This window comes from Lissotriton vulgaris, chromosome 6, assembly GCF_964263255.1.
Source record: "Lissotriton vulgaris chromosome 6, aLisVul1.2, whole genome shotgun sequence".
NCBI classification, from domain to species: Eukaryota; Metazoa; Chordata; class Amphibia; order Caudata; family Salamandridae; genus Lissotriton; species Lissotriton vulgaris.
In genome coordinates, this window is record NC_141694.1 from 458,826,805 (window position 1) to 458,845,786 (window position 18,982).

The following is an 18,982-nucleotide window of genomic DNA, read 5'->3' on the forward strand; positions in this document are numbered from 1 at the left end:
AGAGAGCCACCACAAGTCATCTGAGCCAGCTCAAAGTTCTTGTTCTTCCTCTTTTTCACCTTGCTTTTGAGGTCATTCCACTACTTCCTGATCTCCTTCTTGGAGTGGGGGATGGTCCCTATTGCATTGTCAAGATGATATTCCTCGGGACTTGCACGATGATAAAAGGGTCCACCTCCAGGCAGTTCCAACTCTAAACTGTCGTTATGACACAGAGTATTGGAATGGCCAGGCGGGGGAAAGGAAGGTAGGAAAGGGACAGCGGTGAAGGAGATCTGTAAAACAAAATGTTACAACGTTTACACTCTAAAGATCATCATCAATATTATTTGTCTATCATAGGAAAAAGGGCTAATAATCAGCTGAGTCTTCCCTACTGTACAAGAGATGAGGCAAAGAAGTTTGTTTCTGCAAAAGAACCTACATGCATATAGTTAGAATCCAGAATGCGGAAGCTCTTCTGTAATGTCACTGAATACTTAAGGCAGTGCAAAACATTAGCAATAACACCTACCTTAAAGCCTTTCCTTTGTACTTTAATAAGGGAGTCTTGATTAACACACGGTTCATGATTCTTATTTAGATTGCTGGACCTGCCATGCAAATGTTCAATTGTGTCTCTTAATTTACCAAACGCATGGTTTCCAAAAATTGTCTCGTTGTTCTTTAAACAATAAGTGTAAATTAATTGCTTTCATTCATTTTGTCAACTGTTGTAGAAAGAGCTCTTTTCCAAAGTCAAAAAATTACTAGGAGATTTGAAGGAGCGAGTATTTACTTTCCTGACATCAAATCTACAGCAAATCGCTTAATGCGATTCAGAGGAGCGGAAGGAACCTGTCCTTTACCTTTGTGACTCCAAGGAAATGATTCTCTGCTTTTCTTCGACTTGTCTTGTCACCGGAGTATTCTGGTTCAAATGCGTGCTTTCGCAAATAAAAGAATCCAAGACCAATCCAAAACGGGAGCGCGAATGGGCGAAGACTGCAAAGAATAGTGAGCAGCTGCTGTTGGGCACGGTCTCCTTTTATAGTAGGGACCCACCCAGACGCTCGCAGCCGAGCGTGCCGTTCGCAGTGATAGAACGTCTTGAACGTGGGTGTGGTTCACCGTGATGAATCTCATGTAAGCTTTCTTTTATCTGAGCTGTGTTTAAGAGTCTAAGAGGGGGCTGAAAGGCATTAATTATAGGTACAATTACAAATATATTAATATTTCTGGCATAAGTATTAATAGGTACCAAGTGGAGAAATACACCAATATGTGATGCTATGAAAACAGGAAACACATGATATCATCATGAAATGCAATATATAAAACAACCATGAAATGGGCTAAAAAAGGACATGATACAAAATACAGGAATGCACAAAGTTAATCAAGCACTGTTGAGCATGAATGTTGATCATGTCCTAGTGTGGCGAAACGATTAGGCTGATTGATTTATGTTATATTTGGTTTGGATTCAATATTCTGGCAGTATTTGAAATAAATTACAGACTTTTGTACAAATCCAAGTTTGTCTATGGACTTGATTTTTTCTGAATCATTATGCCAATAATAGATTAATTGAAATTGAGGAACAAAACGCTCCTTTCCAGGAGAGTATGGTTATTTGAGGATTGTGGCCCGATGGCGGTGAGAACACTGAGAGAAGAGTGTTGTACTAATACTACTTTTTGGAACTAACCTAAATTTCTCACTAGAGCGCACATCTCGCAGCCCTCACCGCCTTCTGAGTTGGATGTACAAGGGACAGTAGTTTTAATAAAATTATACATTCAAAATATATGACAATTTAAAGAAATTAAATGTACAAAACATATGATGGACAGAATGCAGAACAATGTCATACATTAACCCCAGTACAGAGATGTGGGACTAAATCCATCGTTTTTTTGCTCACCATGCCATTCTGGTTTGAACCCAGCCATATGCAAATCAGTCTTGACCCTCTGCCCAATGGGAACAGTCCAGCTCAAACTGCCAGACCAGGTCTTCCCTGGATTGGAAACAAGTATCCTAGGATCAATTTCAGGGTTTCACCCCTCCACACCCAGTATAGCTTGACTCCAGTGGCATGGAGAGAACGGTATCCACGTCTGGGCATGAATGTTTGCATTGTCCAGCATTCCGTCCATCAATTGTTTCTTTTGCATATGTTGGCCTAAGTGGGGAGGGTATGCCCAGACGTGAGTCCTGTGCTCGCTATACCACTGGATTCAAGATAGCCTGGCTGATGAAGGGTGATGCCCTGAAACGAGTCAAAGAAGGCTGGTTACCGGTCCAGGGAGAACCGGGCTTGGTAGTTTGGGCTAGACTGTTCCCACAGGGAACAGGGTCAAGACTGATTTGCATATGGCTGTGTCCAAACTGGGGTGGTTTGGTGAGCAAAAGAATGATGGATTAAACTCAGATCTTTGTGACAGGGGGTGAATTTTTGCTTTGTACAGCATGCTGTCCATCAATTGTTTCTTTTTCATATGATGCCCTAATTGGGAAGGGTATACCCAGACATGGGTCCCGTACTCACTACACCACTAGTTTCAAGCTAGTCTGGCTGATGAAGGGGGATGCCCTGAAACCGGTCCCAGGAAGTTTGTTTCCGGTCCATGGAGGACCTTGCTTGGTAGTTCGAGCTGGACTGTTCCCACAAGGAACAGGGTCAAGACTGATTTGCATATGGCTGGGTCCAAACTGGAGTGGGGTGGTGAGCAAAAGACTGATGGATTAAACCCAGATCTTTGTGACTGGGGCAGAATGTTTGGATTGTCCAGCATTCCATCCATCAATTATTTATTTTGCATATGTTGCCCTAAGTGGGAAGGGAATGCCCAGATGTGGGTCCTGTGCTCACTACACCAATGGATTCAAGCTAGCCTGGCTGATGTCCTAAAACCAGTCCCAGGATGCTTGTTTCCAGTCCAGGGAGGACCTGGCTTGGCAGTTGGGGCTGGACTGTTCCCACAAGTAACAGGGTCAAGACTGATTTGCATATCACTGGGTCCAAGCTGGGGTGGTGTGGTGAGCAAAAGAATGATGGATTAAACCCAGATCTTTGTGACTGGGGGTGAAGCTTTACTTTTTTGTTCAACATTGTGGTAGTCATTCTTTATTGTAAGGAGAGTTGAAGGAGGTGAAGGAGGTAGTTAGATGTCTGTATATATGTAGTTTTAAAAGAATGTTTTTAACACCAATCTTATTCCTATGCAAGCAGCAGTTGTACGCTCAAAAAAACAAAAAGGTTTTTGTTTGTGAATTTCATCCTGTTGGTTTAAAAAAAGGGAACTCCCTTTTTTGCGAAGAATTTTTATTTTTTTTTAAACCAAAGTGTGATAGAAATAATGTTTTTTTTAAACTTTTTGTGACGTTGCAACCTTTTTTAAAAGAGATGTTCATTTTTGAACTGTGCTTATGGGATTGTTCGCCGTAATGTTGTAGATGATTCTAGGACTCTAGTAAATATTCCCGATTTCATGCCCTTATGTGGTTATATCAAATCATATCCTTATATAGGCATAAGAATCATACCCATATTAAGACATAGCCAATGCAGTCCAAATAAGGCAATGCTACTCCCATAGACTCCTAGAAAGCACAACGCGTTCTTAAAGAAACCAATCCTCCAGCAGCCCATTAATTCCCCCTGCTTCTGTATTGATGTGTCCTAGAACTCCTGGAGTCCTGAAAGAACTGCGAGTTCTTAGTGACGTCTTATGTCCAATCTTACGCCAAGCTCGGCACCTTCCAGGTATAAATATACAAGCATCTGCCTTAAGCAACATACAGTGGTTTGGAGCAGATCGGCTATCTACTTGCCCGTCTTTTCTCCTGCCGAGATATCCAGCTCCAGTGTTTCCCGGTCACCCTTGCGGGTTGCTGGGAGATCGAGTCCTGAGAAAGAGATACAAGACCTCCTTCATTCTATAACCAAGTTATGGAGCTGATTAGACCCTTGGAGAATTCTTGATTCAGATTCTTGGCAAAACCCGATAACTCATCTACTCCTTCCCTGTACTAAGCTTAGGTTAGGTACACCGGGGTAGGCGTATCTTAGAAACACCAGTTGAGTACGTTTAGTCATTATTTTATCATTGTATGTATTTTATCCATTTTAAGTATCTTATGGCTTAGAAACCATATAAATGCTTTAACAGTATTATTTCATAATACTCATTTTACTGTACGCACTTTACTTTATGACAAGTATTGCAGTTGTGGCAATTCACTTCTTTTGCATGAGAAAGAAGACTGCTCAATAAATAACCTTTTTATTGAAAACGTCAGTCTCTCTACTTCTCTGCACTCCTGGTGAAAGTAAGCATGCACGATTAACTGAGTGAAATAGCTATCTATTGTTTCCGCGACTCTGGAGATATACTCCTTATTCTGGGGGAGCAAAGTTGTCATGTTTATGCGGTTGTCAGAAACTAATCCCTTCTTGTCTATTCAAGAAAGTTAGCACCTTCTTGTTTACTCGAGAACGTTTCTAGTGACCTATGAGCTAGCTGGCATTTCATAATTAAGTCTAACATATTCAATAGAGACCTAGTCGACCTCAGTCCTACGTCTACACTGTTGTTTATGTTAATCCAATGCGCAGAGCCTATTAGGAATATAGGAACTACACTACAGTAATAAAATCTTTTGACATTTTAGGAGTATTTTTGAAACTCTTTCTTTTTTTTAAATGATTGATTTTGAAACATTTCATAGTTTGTTTTTGTTTCCAAAGACATCTTACAAGGGAAAACAATGGAAATGGCATTGCTAAGCTGGATTTCTTGTTGCACTTGTTTCCAGTTTCTCTCCAATTTTCTGGATTTTTTTAGGGGTCTTGTTTTTTAGGGAACACAGATTAAGTTACAGCATTTGATTTGCAAATAAAAATGGCTAAGCCAATCTGTGTCTTTTTTTAATCTTAAACAAGGGCCTTGAATCAAACTGTGGACTATGATTACAGACTTTTGACATTTGGGGAGCTGCAGACTCATGCCGGAAAGTGGATTTTTAGAGAGGAACAAGAGTCGAAGAAGAAAGATGACTGATGGTAGGATTCAGTTTTTCCAAATTTAAAAAAAATATATTTAAAAAGAAATCCTAATACAGTGAATTAAAAAAAAAACGTAAAACAGGCAAGTCAGATAGAATAGATTTTAATTATTTTTAGAAATGTACCATAAGAGCAATTTTGTCTTGGATGTCTGAAGCCACCATCAACGAAAGCTGTTGAATTTGTCCCAATAGTCTATCAGACATTTCCTTTGTTCGTTTTGTAAATCGTGAGGTCAGACTACCAGTCAATGAATGGGTGAGTTTGCCAATCAATTTACTGAAGAAGTTGTGCCATAGTTATTGGTCTTTGCTCCTCCCTCTAAGTAGGTTGTGTAACAGTTCCACCATTTGACAGGAAGCCTCGGATTCCTTCTTTGACCTGACCTGCTTAAATGGCCAATCCATGCGTCCTCAAAGTAATTTAATAGAGTGCCCAATATTTCTTCCTTTGCAGTAAAATACTCTGATTCAGTGATAGACGTTTAGGGGCCCATTAGGATGGTGGGCGGATTGCCCCCGCAGTGGACGGAAAGACTGTCTGCCGCTTTTCCACCCCAGGCCGGGCGGAAAAAGCTTAATATGGTGGCGATGTCTAAGGATGTTTTTTTTATTTTTCGCCAATATGCCTGTGAAAAGTGAAAAAAAATCCTTGAACTGGGTTTCCGGCTAGGTTTTATTAATGTTTTATATTACTTCTATCTCCATTGCAGAGGCAGAATGATTATGCTCTGTGGTCCTTTCAACAGTATCTACAAGAGTAACCAGTCTGCCTATGCAATGGGATAAGTAATATTGCACACACCGCCAATGACTCATGGGCTCAGTTTGGCTCTCCTTACAATAAACATAGGCACCATATTTTAGGAGACGGTTTCCTCTTTAGGATTATGGTGTTTTCTGTAAAAGAAGATTGAAAAAGAGTTTTTGTGTTATTACTATTTAAAATAATGTTTAGGCTGCAAAGAAAATGATATTTTTACATGTTTGTTGATTGACATTTCTGTAATCAAGTATTATTTCTATAGCTGTTGTAAAAAGCTTATCTACTTTGGCATAGTTTATTGTTTACAACCTGTAAAAAATACTGGTTAGCAATTTTCTAGGTTGCCTATTGAGTGTACTAAGAAGATGCTGATTATTATTGTCATGATTTTCACTTTTCCTTGTTTCGATTGTCTGCTATGGTTTGTAGTTGGGTCCTTTGAAAAAAGAATAGGCATATTTAATTACAAAAACACCTCAGTAAACTTGCTCGGTTTGCTTGTCTGTTCTTTTGCTGATTGTTATTGTTTTCTTGAGGCTGATTTAGCTGTTTTATTTCTTTTTCTTCTGTGATTTTCGGTTGGTCTAAAATGTAAAATGGTTTTTGAACAGATGTTTCAAAAAACATTCTCACTTTTGCTTCAGTTTGACAAATTAAAATTGGTTATTTGTAAAAGATTGATGTTCATTTCTGTTCCTGCTTGGTTAGAAGAAATGTTTTGCTTAGTTTTGTTACAACATAAGCATTTAGAACAAGTATACCTGTGATAGGTCTTCAGTTTGTTTAACCTCTGTTTGGTAGATAGTTTCCTGTCCTGTGTATGGTTTTCAACCCAATGTTTTTCTTAGATAAATTAATTAACCTGTAAAAAAATAGGACTTTATCGGTTTCTTTTAAATTGTTTACATTTCATTGTACAACTGACCAGCACCTTCCTGGAGGCAAGCACCCTGTGGAGTCAGAATAGTATTTTTGTCCCCCCCCCACCACTGACCAGCACCTTCCCTGAGGCAATCACTCTGAGGTGTTAGAATACTAATTTAGCCCCCCCCCCCCACCAGTGAAGAGCACCATCCCTGAGGCAAGGACCTTGTGGAGTTAGAATAGTACTTTTGCCCGCATCACTGTTCAGCATCTTCCCTGAGGCAAGTACGCTGTGGAGTTAGATTAATATTCCCCCTCCACCAGTGTCCAGCACCTTTCCTGAGGCTAGCACCCTGTGGAGTTAGAGTAGTGTTTTTGCCCCCTTCCACTGACCAACACCTTCCCTGAGGCGAGCACCCTGAAGAGCTAGATTAGTATGTTTGCTCTACATCACTGACCAGCCTATTCCCTGGGTCAAGCACCCTTTGGTGTTGCAATAGTAATTTCTGCCACTCCACCAGTTACCAGCAACTTCCCTGAGGCAAGCACCCTGTGTAGTTCGAATAGTATGTTGGTCTCCCACCACTGGACAGCACCTTCCCTGAGGCAATACCCTGTAGAGCTAGAATAGTATTTTTTGCCCCCCACCAGTGTCCAGCACCTTCCCTGAGGCTTGCACCTTGTGCTATTTTTATAGTATTTTCCCCCCACTACTAACCGCCAAATTCCCTGAGACAAGTACTCTGTGGAGTTGGAATAGTCTTTTTGCTCGCCACCACTGACCAGCATATTCCCTGAGGCATGCACCCTGTGGAGTTAAAATGTTATTTTTGACCTCTACCACTGACCAGCCCCTTCACTGAGGCAAGCACCCAGCAGGGTTGGAATAGTATTTTTACCCCCCCCCACGACGGACCAGCTGCCTCTCTATGTTTTCATGGATTTTAGTATTTTTTTAAAGATACGATATTTAAAATCGATTAATAAAATTACAAATGTTATATTTGACTTTTAGTTTTTCCTCATATAATTAACAACCATTTCGTATTCGAAATATGCACCTACTTTATTTATTTAAGGTGGAAATGTCACTGAATGAATTTCCAAAATCTGCCAAAAAAGTAAAAAAAAAAACTTTTCTAATTAATTGTGCTTCATGTTTGATGTACACTTAGTTTAGTCAATAGATGTGGCAGTTTTCTCCTCCTACTTCAGATGCGTGTGGTTGTCAGGAAAGTCTGAGCACCATTGAGGACAAAATTATGGCCAGCTTAATTTATACGTTCTGGGTAAACAAAAATGTAAAAAAATATATCTTTCATAAATTATTTTTCTGCGTGATTCAGAACATGACAGAAAGTATATATTCAATTTTGTGTGTGGTGGTTTGTTTTTTACGTTCCGTTTTAGAATGGCATCCATTTTGAGTAGAGGTTAGCTTGCCTGATGTTGTAGAAATAGCTGAAGGACACAATTTTTCTCTTGCTTTGTATGTCATGAAGGCCATGTTTTTTTTATTTTTGGGCAACTCTTTTTAGTTAAAAAAGATAAGTATTATTTAATATACAGGTTTTAAAACTATTGCTCGAGTGTTTAACCTAATACCAGGTTATTAACATTAATACCCGGGTATTATTCCGCTCCCCCACCCAAAACGCCTCTTTCCCTTTTGTCTTTTGTCACCCAGAGGGTGGGTGACAAAAGACAAAATTATATTAATAGTCTAAATTACTATCCATTATGTGTATAAGCATATGCGTTGTACTACTATGCATTGTAATGGTAGTTTTAATGTATCCCTATGTACATACTTCGTAATAGCATGCATTGTAGAAACTTGCTATGTAATTGGAGTCGTTTCATAAAAACTGCTTTGAAATAGCATGCGTTGTAATGGTGTGTGTTGTAACGTCATATATTCCGTGCCAATAGTTTTGAAACCTGAGATTCACGGCAGACTAATTCTTCTGAGTTTGGACAGCTCTTTTAAGCTCTCTTTGAAAATACTTCATTGTTCAGAAAGTTTCACCACAGCTGCTGTGGAAGTGTGTGTGAGTGCACGTGTGTGCCCTCCTGTATGGTGTCCTTTTGTGCATGCATGTCAGCTAGGAAATGGTCCATCTACACGTAAGCCTTTACAAGGATTGCCGTAATGCTCCCTTCTTCTGAACATGGAGCAGGTTCTCGTGTGGTCACCATCATAAGTGCCTCAGGCCCATAAATTGTCACCTATCTTGCACATTGAACCATGCTGCACCTATTCTTCTCTGAACATTTTTTTCCTCTATTTCTGGTATACTGTTCTCGGCCTCTGGTTCTGTGCCTGTATATTCTTCATAAATACCATATTTATGAGTCAGACATAACTTCCCAGCCATCTTGAATACGTTTAAACAGAGATACTCAGTTTCTACTACATCACTATGCACACTAGTGCCCGTGTATTCGTTGTATTGCTTTAGAGCCTTCTGCATGTAGAAAATTGGAGTGTACCGATCATAAATGAACTACTTGGTCTTCCAAAGATTCTAGGGGCCAAATCATGAGGTTATTGTCAACTTCACAGAAAGATGCCCTTGCCAGACTAAATATTTCTGTTCAGCCTCTCTGCAGCTGTTAGATTCCAACTTGGACTGACAAATCAGTATTCCTAAATCGGATACCATTGTGCCTATGCACAACTGGAGTTCCAGCTGATTGAAGACCTCATGGATTAGGATCAGTTGCAGCAGAAATTCCACTGGAATCCGAACATCTCCAAATGGTAATTTGGCCATACGTATATGAAAAAAGTAAGGGTTTAATGCACTCACCTGCATCCTCCTTACTCTGTTCATACCCTGACTGTTTATATGTATCAGATGATTGCATGCATCTGTTCCTAATAAGGGTGACAATCTAATACAGGCAAATGCCTTCATCCAGTTTCCTCATACTCCATTTCAGGTCTTGGGAACTCTTTTCTGCAGTATTGTACAGAGTGCTGAGTGCTGTATGTTGCACAATACATTCACCTTCTAAGCGAGGTTCTGCCAGATCTTGGCTCGGATGTACCATGTTACAACGCATACCATTACAACTACCTACTGTTACAACGCGACCATTACAACGCATACCATTACAACGCATAGCGCTTTGAGGTGCTGGATAGTGGTAAGTATAATTTACTATTCTAACTCCAGTCCCCGTGGACCCTAGGGAAGGTGTTGGATAGTAAATTATACTTATTCCCTATCCTAGAGCGCCCCCCAGCGCAATGCGTTGTAATGGTATGCGTTGTAAAAGTCGCGTTGTAACAGTAGTGCGTTGTAACAAATGCGTTGTAACAGGTGTATACCCTTGGCTCTGATGCTGGTGCTTATTTTTCTAAGTCCATGTATTTTCTAGAGGTGTGTGAAACGTGTGTAATTTGTTTTCACGTGATTTATCTAAATTTCAGCAAAATTCTGGGAAATATACAAAATGCAAATCAATCTTTTTGCACTATATTTTAGCTTGAAATGTGTCATCACGTCAATTTTTGTTGCTAGTACACATTTTGCACTAAAAATCTAAAGCACCACAAGCAGCCTCTCATGTTCTGTAGTTCCTGTGTGTTTGTGGTAAATTGCTATCGGGAACATGTACATTTTTGTAACGGATTAAGCATAATTATGTGAATGTGGCCTAATGGTGTGAATATGGGAATTTTGCATAACATGTAAATCCTAAAATTAAAAAAAATATTCCAATATAACTTAAAACTGCCAAGGCCCAGTAGTTTGCTTCTGGGAAATAATGTGAAATGCCTCAAAAGTTGTGTGAAATTGCGCGTTATTGGTGCATTACTTGAAAAACATCTGCTTGCATCTGGTTAGTTTGTGTTGCATCATGCATAAAGGAAATTTCCCCTGGACGTAGTTATTTGGAGAATATGAACATGACTTTATCCTTCACTCTCTCCTCTGCCAGCAATTGCCGCTCCTTCTCACCAAACTTACATTTTTGCAGTCACTTGAAGTATGTGGAATAGAGTTGTGAGGTCTTGGTGTAGCAATGCTGAGGAAGGTTGTATGACATTACAACGCATGCTAATACATCCCATGCCATTACATCGCGGTTTTACAACGCAAGTCGTTACAATGACTTGCGTTGGAGGGCGCTGGACTTAGGAGTAGTATAATTTACTATTTCAACTCCAGTCTACATACAGTAGGGAAGGTGTTGGATAGTAAATTATACTATTCCTTGTCCTAGAGCGCCATCCAGCGCAAGCCGTTGTAGCAACTTGCATTCTAAAAACCGCGATGTAATGGCATCGCAATGTAACAACCGAGTTGTAAACGACGTTTCCCCTGAGGAATGGCTTTGGATTTAAAATTTCTATATGCCTGATCCAGATAGACACTGAGTGCTGGCATCTCCAAATCGGCCTTTGCAAGGTTCATTGTTGAGGTGGTAGGCAGTGTGATCTGTTTGTACAGATTAGCAGAGATTCGAACTATATCAAAGTACATTTCCAATGGTTCGTGATGTAATTTCCTGGATATTTGCAATTTTACACATATGCCAACTTACCAGCTGGTAATACTGGATGCAGAAATCACATATAGTAATACCACCTGGTACATATTGTTCCAGAAACAAAACCTTGCACCTGAAAAATACAGTCCTGTGAGACCCACAAAAATGTCATAATTGTGGGTTTCACACCTAGATTTACCAGCCAGAGTATCAGTGTCTATTACCACACAAAGACGCAAAGGAACTAAGAATGCAGGCCAAAGAGGACTCCACTAAAGTGCCACAGTGTAGATTAAAAATGTTCCATCAGGAATAATGATCTTGATGCTGGCAAAATGGTCCAAGTGGAGCTAAACCTCAACGAGGAAGCATTTGAAACACAGAAAGAGCCAGCATCATCCATAGCCCTAACATATTCTGCAGTGAATTTAGTCCTTCCTCTGGAAATGAATCAACTTCTTCCACAGTTTAAAAAATCCCATACAGATAACATACAGGCATGTCTAGTGTATTTCTAGCACACATTCCAAGTGGCAAGAACAGTAACATTCCTAGCAGTACCTAGTCCTTTACCTCTACCTGTACCTTTAGTCCAATGCAGTCTCCAACGTTACCAGTAGGTGGTTAATTGACCCATAGATATAGCCCTGACTTCCTTACTCAGTTGATTATCAGGGATTTTCCTTTTATGTACGAAATACGAATGGCCCTAAAGAGGCCTGTCTCTTTTTTTGTGAGGGCAACAAATGGAGCCAGCAGCTCCAATGATTGTTACCATACTACTTTCTAATCCACAGTACGTAAATAACCACCAGTCAACAATCTGTATAACGAACCCATCGCTGGAAAGGTTTACGTAGAGCCAAGAGAGGTCAACACCTGCTAAACCAAAAATGAGAAATACTTGGAACAGGTGAACAAGTGGTTTTTGCAATGGGGAAACTGAATTGGTATGCCATTCTGGTTTTGACGAAACGGAACTGAGAGGCAAAGCTGTCAATGTTTTCTCTATAAATCATAGGAAGCAAGCAGATTAGGGACAGTGGTATCTTGAATAATAATTCTCAATTCAGTAATCCCAGATTATTAAGCAAAAACGAATAATTGTTATTAAGAATTTATAGTAAAAAATTGAGTTGAAGAGAATTGAAGAGAAATACTAAAATGTATTTAAAATAATGTGACCGGCCCAGTTTAAGACTCAAAATGCACCGAAGTTGACAATTGGAAAGGGGTGACCACTCGGTCCCCCCGAACGTATGGTCGGGTGCCCCGATCCCCCCGGGAAACCATTTTGGGCGGGAGGCGTGTCACGGCTGGTATGCCCGAAGCGGCGTAGCCGGGGCGCGCCTTTTCCCGCCCAAGAGGGGTTGTCCTAGACACCTACACCGTTGGCCACGCCCTGTAGGCGGTCGGAGGAGGGTCCACGCCCTCCCGGAGAAGAATAAAAGGAGCAGCAATCCAAGGAAGCATCCTCTTGTTCCTGTGCTTGGAAGCTGCACCTCTTCGTTGCACGTGAGCCCTTGACGGAACAAGAGCCAATTTTGACCCACCCACCAGCCCCTGATGACAGCGTTTTGTATTGCAATAAAGTCGATTGATGATGATATTATCTCTTTTTCAGGTTGTTTCTAATAAAGTTTGATGTTTTGATATACAATAAATGGTTGCTCCTTTAGCATGAACTCAGGCGAGTATAGCAGCTGTGATGAAAGAAGGGTATTGTAGAGATAAAAGTTTATACTTGAAATGCTAGTATTAACTGTATATTTCGTTCTCAGTAGATTAAACAATGTCGCACGTGAGCCCTTGACGGAACAAGAGCCAATTTTGAGAACTTTTAATTTTGTGTTTCTTCTTTCAGCGATTTCGAAGCTTCTTGACCTAGGACCTCGAGGAATATCCGTGAACGATGCCTGGCAAGAAGGTCGGAAAGAAGGTTGGAACCGACCAGATGCTTCGTATGCTGGTGAAGGACATGGCGGACATGAAGAAGCAGATGGCGGCAATGAATGGTGCGGGTTGGACCAAAGAGAGTCATCGGATCAGCATTGCCGGGAGTAACCCCTAACGGGAGAGGTAGAAGGGCCAGGAAGGGGGCATCAGTTGGGGAGGCTCCGGTTCCCGAATCACCTCCAGCGAGCCCGGTCACTCCGATCGAGGCCCCAGTTCCGGTCCCGAACGCGGCACAACCGATCCCTGTGGTGGTCACTCCTGTGAACGAAGGGGGATATGCCTCCTGAGCTGGCTGCCCAGTTGGCGGCATGGTTGGGCAGAGAGAACGAGGGGGCCACGGCTGATGAAGCCAGGTCGATAATGAAGCAGTTGCGGCAATCGAAAGATGCTGCGAAGGCACCTTGTCCTCTTGTTTCCCCGCAGGTTCCCGTGGAGCAACCAGTATCGGGCGTTGGTTCGGCAGCAACAACGGTCACAGCTACTGGTTCGGGTAAGCAGCCATTGCCGATGGCGGGGGAGGGGTCGTTACCCTCTAGGAGGGCAAAAGTTGTGCAACATATCCCGATGGATGTAAAAGAAAGGATTTGGGCAGATAAATATGTGAACATGTTTTCCTTGTTGACCGATCACTATGAGATTGAGCATGTGAAAAATCAGAAAGAGTTGTTGCATCCTAGTGTATGGCGTGCAAAGATGGCGGGTTTCAGAGTAGATGAAACAATCGCCAATTGGGCCAGGGCGTTTGGAATGTTCACTGCAATTATGGGGGAACGTAGGCCCGAATTATTGTTGGAACTAGCCGTTTATCAGACACGTATCATGGAATTCTATGAATCGTACGGGGGCAATAAATGGTGTTGTTATGATAGCACATTTCGTAAGTCCAAGGAGCACGACTCATCCCTGACGTGGGATTATTTCGACTCCATTTCCTGGCAGAAACTTGAGAGGTCGAACACGGCGAAGTCGCCTACTTTGGGCGGGAACGGGGTTGAGCCTTCCCGCCATTCTTTGGGGGCGCCCTTTCGAGCGGGCACAAGCAGTGATCAGAACGCGAAGAATAATGGGAACTCGGGTAGGAAAGGGGTCTGTTGGAACTTTAACAGAGGCAAGTGCACTAGGCCACAGGGGACATGCAAGTTCAGGCATGAGTGTGCAGGGTGCGGACAGTCCTCACACCCCGAAAGTTCATGCAGAGCCAAGAATGGTGAGTCGGGAGGTAGAGGAGGTGCCAAACAGGTCTAAAATCGACCGAGGGGCACCATTACCTACTCCTGTTGATATCATGGCCCTGATCCCTTGGCTGAACGAATACCCTGATCATATCTCCGCCGGGGTGTTGCGAGACGGTTTCTCATATGGTTTCCGCATCCCGGCGGGGGATTTTCGGGGGGAGGCACAATGTAAGAACCAACTATCGGTTCAACAAAACACAGCAGTGGTGCAGGCAAAGATTGGGAAGGAAGTGGCCCGAGGTCGGGTTGCTGGACCATATGGCATGCCACCAGTTGGCGATTTTGTTTGTTCACCGTTGGGAGTGGTCCCCAAGTAGGACCCTGGTGAGTTCAGGTTAATACACAATTTGTCTGCTCCTAGGGGTCTTTCGGTGAACGATGCGATTGACCTGGGAGTTTGTTCGGTGCGGTACGCTTCCTTTGATGAGGCCGTCGCCATTTTGAATCGCCTGGGGCCCGGAGCGCTGATGGCTAAATCGGACATCGAGTCAGCGTTCCGGTTGCTCCCGGTACACCCAGATGATCAGCGTCTCCTAGGTTTTATGTTTCAAGGACGCTATTACATGGATAAATGTATGCCAATGGGTTGCTCCATCTCTTGTGCGTATTTTGAGAAATTCTGTAGTTTTTTGCAATGGGCGTTCACAAGAGCCACGGGTTTACACAGGTTATGCATTACCTTGATGATTTTCTGTTTCTTGGGGCAGCTGGGGACACGGAATGTGCACAGGCTTTGAGGGAATTCTGTACTCTTATGAAGGAATTTGGCATGCCACTGGCACCAGGTAAGACGGTAGGGCCATCTACTACACTCCAGTTTCTGGGAATTGAGCTCGATTCTGTAGAGGGGTGCTTCCGCTTGCCCAAAGAGAAGGTAATGAAATTCAGGGCCTCGCTCGAAATGTGTCTCGGCGAGAGAAAAGTAACTCTCCATCAGTTACAACAGGCTGTGGGTCAGCTTAACTTTGCCCTGAGAGTAATACCGATGGCTCGCCCCTTTTCCCGTTCTATCGCACAAGCCATGGTGGGCCTCAAGGAAGGGCACCACCGCACAAGACTGACAGCAGAGGTTCGCCAGGATATGCGCATATGGCTGGCATTCCTGGCGGATTTCAACGGTCGTGTCGTGTGGACCGAGCCACCAGTTTCCTCGGAAGAACTGGGGTTGTGGACCGACTCGGCAGGGAGTGTAAGTTTTGGCGCCATATTTGGCAATCAATGGTCGGCACGAACCTGGCCGGTGTGGTGGCATGATAATGGACTCACTGGTAACATTGGGTTCCTGGAGCTTTTCCCCATTCTGGTGGCCTTGAAAACTTGGCCAGAGGGGTTTCGTGATCGCTCTGTGGTGTTCTGGTCTGATAATATGACCGTGGTTGAGTGTATCAATAATCAGGCAGCACGCTGCAAATGGATTTTGAGATTGCTGAAGGAAATTGTCCTGCTATGTATGAGACTAAACGTCCACTTTAGGGCAAGACATGTGCCAGGGGTACTAAACCAGGCAGCTGATGCACTCTCTCGTTCCCATATGCAGGCCTTCCGGGGTTTTCTGCCCTCAGCGGACTCGGTGGCGGCACCATTTTCCGAAGCTCTCTGGTCTCTCAGTGCCCCGGATTACAAAACCTCGTGGGAGAGAGTCTAGCACCCAGGACAAGGATGGCATATGAAGGGGCGTTCCGTTCCTATTGGTCCTTTTTGGGTTCAGCTAGGGGGGAGCACTGGGGGCAGGAGGAGTATGTCCTGAAATTTCTGGTATCACTACATCAGGCAGGCAGATCAGTGGCTACGGCCAATAGGCACCGGGCCACCATTTCCTTCATGGCGCGGGCTCATGGCATCCAGGACCCCACATCGTCCTTTTTGGTACAGAAGGCGCTGCGTGGGTGGCAACGCCTTGAGGGTCGTAGAGTGGATGAGAGGCACCCGATAGGTTTGGAAAGATTGTCCCTTTTAATGTCCGTACTTCCTGCGACATGTTCATCTCAATCCGAGACGGTGCTGTTCCGGCCCGCTTTTGCATTAGCATTCCATGGGGCCATGCGGGTAAGCGAACTGGTAGCGAGGAACAAGCAGGACACGGGGGGGGGGACTGTGTCGAGAACACATTCAAATTAAGGGCGAGACAATGGTGATCTCGATAGCCAGGTCCAAGACCGATCAGGGAGCAATCGGGGACAGTGTGGTAGTCCAGCGGAATCCGGGATCTCCCATGTGCCTGGTTAAATGCGTTGAAGAGTACTTAGCGCGGAGGGCGGCAGCATGGGGGGGAAGCTTGCTGAGGCACACCGATGCCACCCCACTGACGAGGTTTCAGTTTCAGCGGGTGTTAACAATGGCAATCGCGGCGGCGGGCTTGAACCCGAGCGATTTTGGGACCCATTCCTTCCGGATAGGGGCTGCTACAGAGGCTACAGCCAGGGGTCTGAGTGTTGAAAAAGTGAAGCGGTTGGGGCGTTGGTCCTCAAACTGTTATAAAAGGTATGTGCGTTTGCACATGTTGTGAAGCTAATGTCATGCACTCACGCTTCTTGTTTTCTGTTTGGTTTACAGTTTCGCGAGCAGGCTTTGCGGGGCGGACTGTGCAGTTGACCCGACACCTGGGGACCAGCGGTCAAAGATCACCCGCTGAGGAAAGAGTGGTGTGGGTCGTTGGCCACTCATACGTGAGGCACGCCGCAGACGTATTCAAAGCAGGTGACATGATTCACGTGGCTGGGGAATACGGGTACAGGGTGACCTTCCACGGAAGGGGTGGGCTCTGTATTGACCAGTTTCAAAGTTTCATTCAGGTACTGTTAGGGCGGACGAGGTCACCGCCATCTGTAATCATAGTGCATCTTGGGGGCAATGATTTGGTGACCATTGGTCGACGAGTGCTTCTCGAGTTAATTTTGTCCACAGTAAGTTGGTTGGCAAGAAGGGTTTCGGGGTGCACAATCACATGGTCACACATGATTCCTCGGAAGGTGTGGCGGGGGGCCCTCTCGGTGCCAGCTTTGAACCAGTCAGTAAAGAAGGTTAATAACAAATTGAGTAGGTTGTTCCGTACAGGTAAATTGCAGTGTATTCCACACGGGTGTATCCGGGGGGACCATATGTATCTGGCGGATGGGGTCCATTTGTCCCGGGAGGGAAATGTCTTACTCATAGGAGACTTCTTAGCTTGGTTAAAGAGTTTACGTAACCATGACCTTTAGTAGGAGCTTTGTGGGGAGGTCCGGATAGCCGGTCAACTATCCGGCCTGTGGCGGTAAGGTCATGATCGGTGAGCAGTAATTGGAAGATCCCTAGAGGTGGGGCGCCACCCATTATGGATGGGAGCGCCCGGGGGGAGGCGGCCATTGGCCCCTCACACGGGGAGGCGGTACCCTTCTAAGGATGGGACCGCCGAAAGGGAAGGCGGTCAAGACCCCTCCCTGGGGAGGAGGGGCTACGGGTCCCCTCCTTGGAATTTCCCGGGGCCAGGACATCCGCGACGGCGGATGTGGTAAGCAGTGTGGGGTGGGAGGGGGGTCTACGCTACCTTCTAGACACCTCACACGAGTCCTCGGACGACCACCAAGATGGCGTCGAGTAAGTATGGGCCCCCGTTAAGACAAGGGAAATTGGAAGTTGGCACAGAGGTACAGTCCTCTGTGCGCCCGCCCCTCACAAGTAAGGGGGGGAGTTCTGGTATTAGGGATCTGACACCGGTTACGACCTTGCCGTTGGCCCGTAATGTTAGGATGTACAATTTGAATTTGGAGAAATGCATTTACAGGATGTTTTAGAATCGGCTAGGAGAACCTTTGTATTAGAGATATGTTAAGGTTAGCCAATAAACATCGTAATGTATAAATGAAATTGTACATGATATGAAACTGTTATTTTAATGTTTTAATTTTGTTTCATATTTTAATAAATACGGCCGGGAGGGTAACTCCCTCCCGCCTTCCAAAAGCTCAAGAACTGTATCCGTCTTCCCATTCTTGGGGATTTTGTTGGGAGGGGGTGACAGGTATCCAGGCCATATGGAAAGGGGCCACCACTCGGTCCCCCCGAACGTATGGTCGGGTGCCCCGATCCCCCCGGGAAACCATTTTGGGCGGGAGGCGTGTCACGGCTGGTATGCCCGAAGCGGCGTAGCCGGGGCGCGCCTTTTCCCGCCCAAGAGGGGTTGTCCTAGACACCTACACCGTTGGCCACGCCCTGTAGGCGGTCGGAGGAGGGTCCACGCCCTCCCGGAGAAGAATAAAAGGAGCAGCAATCCAAGGAAGCATCCTCTTGTTCCTGTGCTTGGAAGCTGCACCTCTTCGTTGCACGTGAGCCCTTGACGGAACAAGAGCCAATTTTGACCCACCCACCAGCCCCTGATGACAGCGTTTTGTATTGCAATAAAGTCGATTGATGATGATATTATCTCTTTTTCAGGTTGTTTCTAATAAAGTTAGATGTTTTGATATACAATAAATGGTTGCTCCTTTAGCATGAACTCAGGCGAGTATAGCAGCTGGCATGAAAGAAGGGTATTGTAGAGATAAAAGTTTATACTTGAAATGCTAGTATTAACTGTATATTTCGTTCTCAGTAGATTAAACAATGTCGTATTCATTTTTGGTCGGGC